The following is a 3,020-nucleotide window of genomic DNA, read 5'->3' as shown; positions in this document are numbered from 1 at the left end:
ACAGATCCAAAGGTGTGCAACAGGTGTGCAACAGGGTAGACATTTATTCATAATTTAAGTAAGTGCCACTCTCAAGTGGTTGAGAGTGTGGAAGCAGCAGGTTAACGTTGACAAATGTAGAATAATGCACTTGGGACATAAAACTCCCAAGGCGGAATATAGCATTGGGATCACTGTTTAGTCAGTCTGATGGCTTAAAGGTTGCAATGCAATGAAGCATCTCAAAAAGCAAGCAGGATGCTGGATTGCATAGGGAGAGGCATTAGTAGCAGGGAGAAGGAGGTGGTTCTGTCACTTCACAAATCTCTGGTCAAGCCTCATCTAGAGTACTGCATGCGGTTCTGGAGACCCTGGTTCAGAAGAGAGCTACATAAACAGTAAGTAGTTTGTAGGAAAGGTTAAAGGTTCTTAATATGTTTAGCTTGGAGGAAAGAAGAGAGAGGGGGAGATGCAATAGAAACATTTAAATACTTAGAGGGATTTAGCAAAGTACAAGAGGCAAACCTATTTGAAAGCAAGCCAATGTTAAAACAAGAGGTCATGGTCAAAAACTAGACCATGATGTAACTAGATGTAACTCGAGGAAGTTCTGCTTTACCCAGAGAACAGTCTCCCAGTAGAAGTGGTATAGGTTAATGAGATAACTTAAACAGGCATGGGATAGCTTTCCTCATTAAAGGACCTGGCCAAAGAGTGTTTGAGACATAAACCCCTTACAGACTAGACTAGATGACTTGATGAGCAGAATGGTTCTTATCTGTTGTCAAATTCTATGTTGACACTTTAATTATTTGAAATGTGAAAATGATAAAAATTGAGCTCAGGAAAATGGATATAAGAGAGTAGAAAGTGGAGTGCAAGCAAAATAATCTGTGCATACAGCCCATCTCCCTAATTGCAAAATTGGTTATGGATAATATTTCTGAGAAAATTCTACTTTACCTAAATGGTAGTAGATGTGGAATCAACGTCCAGTAGAGGTAGAACAAGCTAACACAATAATGGAATACAAGAATATTTAGAACATTCATACAACTATCCCTGAGGATTAATTAGTTAAACGCTCTTTAAAAACAGGACAGACTAATTAGTTCTCCCCTGCCATCACACTCTTTATTGTTCTACCCCATGCTAGATTCAGTAAACTAAGAACTGCACTTATAAACTTTTAGTTAGAGGTATGATGGGGCACATAGTTTGAGATGGTTATATGTATGAGGGCAGGGGAGGTTATAAAAGTATAATTATATATCAGTATAAAAAGCATTTAAGTAAATATAAGTATAAAAGTATGATATGACAAAATCTGTTAAAATTTGGAAACATCATTATAAAATGGCCTTCAAGTATCACCGTAATTGATAAATGTGATCGAAAAGTAGATATAGTAGCCTAAAATCCCAATACAATGTCTCCTAAACTACCTTGGAATCAAATGGATGATTAACCCAATGTCTCCGATGTCAATATAAATAACTAAAAACCTTGCCTTAAACATGACCCCAAATGACAAAAGTGAACAAAATGAGACACAGCACATCCTCCTGACCAAGATCCGTCACCTCCGGGCACCTATATGGAGCACCAAATGGAAATGTCCCAGTTAGAACCCTTTAAAATGGCATTCAAGTCAAATAAGTATGGTTTAGTGACAGTACTACAACTATTTTGAAGGCCCAATCCAGATTTGCATTATAAATATCAATACCGTAATACGGAATCACATAATAGTACTATTCAGATTTTAAAATGTTATAAACTCATCAGCTCCCTCTATGATCACCTCCTCCCAAAGTCAATATTATACTATGCCTGTGTATGATTAATCTTAAGTATATTTATGAGCCTGTCTTCCAGAAGTCCGCACCAGCAGATACATCCTACAGAAAGATGTGCTTGATATATTTCAGGCTGTGCAGTTCTGTGACCTTTTTTTTACCAATGCTGGCGCACAACAGTCATCAATATCTGTAGGCTTCCCTGGAAAATGTTATACATTCTTACTTACAGAGGCTCTTAAATCTAACATCTAGTAATCATGGGAGAATAGACTGTTATATGAGCACTAAAGCTGCAATTTTATCTGCTAGAACAATCGTCTCTTGAAAAGCCTGCTGTTTTATTGAAAGGCTGGTGATAAAGACAATAAAAAGCTATTAAATAATCAGTCATGCCCACAGCTTTTAGATGCAGTCCATCCCTTTTGGCATCCGTTGTTCAAAATAAAATCACATCCTTGGATGCGTTTTCCAGTGGTCTTTCTTGTTCCTTCTGCTTGCTGTATCTTGCATGTTGGTAATAATAAATCACGCCGATTGTGCCAATATTTAAAAATAAACTGAGGAGCAACAGCCAGTATGAGTATCCATATGTGTTTTGAGTTTCAAAATACTTATCGTCACTATTGTCTATTATTTCTGCAAGGTACTTTGGCATCCCGTTAAGCTCTGTGTTTGATGCAAATAAAATCATTGCGAGTAGAATACAAATGCCTGTGGAAAAAAAAAGAAGTAGATCTTATGCAAAATAATTTTGAAACAATGTATTGAACCAATGAGCCACACTAATACATTAGTTTACGCCTGTGATTTTATCTTATTTTTTATCCTTCTTTGTCTACAACTTTTTCCAACCCTTTTCTAATAAAATAAACCTAGCTCCATTTCCGATGACACAAACTAGGTAGATATACCTCAAGTACATGTATGTTGTCAAGGCCACATGCATCCTTGTCAAGAGGAGTGTTAAACTTCTTTACACACAATACAATCCCTCTTATCTGACTATAAAATGTTGGAGTTTTTTTTTTTATCTTTGGTAAAAATGACTAATATTGAATGCACATTGTATGAAAATGCGTGGTAAAGAGTTTAAAAAAAATCCAAAAGTTACAGAACTTTAATTTCCTATCATGAAGTGACTTTCCTTCTCCTCATCCCACCTTACAAAGCCTGCCTGAACCAATTAACAACAATCAGCATCTTAATAACAGGGGAGAGATGAATAATAGGGACAATGAA

General features: G+C 36.4%; 1 non-coding gene across 1 annotated transcript; it reads right to left on the bottom strand.

Annotated features, from left to right (window-relative positions):
* Window positions 1-2,642: 2,642 nt before the first annotated feature.
* LOC149299044 (U6atac minor spliceosomal RNA) lies at window positions 2,643-2,767 on the bottom strand. The gene has a single exon (XR_016272391.1). It is a non-coding gene; the product is annotated as a U6atac minor spliceosomal RNA (small nuclear RNA).
* Between the last annotated feature and the right edge of the window lie 253 nt (window positions 2,768-3,020).

This window comes from Sceloporus occidentalis, unplaced genomic scaffold (genome assembly GCF_023333645.1).
Source record: "Sceloporus occidentalis isolate IW3139 unplaced genomic scaffold, rSceOcc1.0.p SCAF_30, whole genome shotgun sequence".
NCBI lineage: Eukaryota > Metazoa > Chordata > Lepidosauria > Squamata > Phrynosomatidae > Sceloporus > Sceloporus occidentalis.
This window is presented reverse-complemented; position numbering and strand designations above follow the sequence as displayed.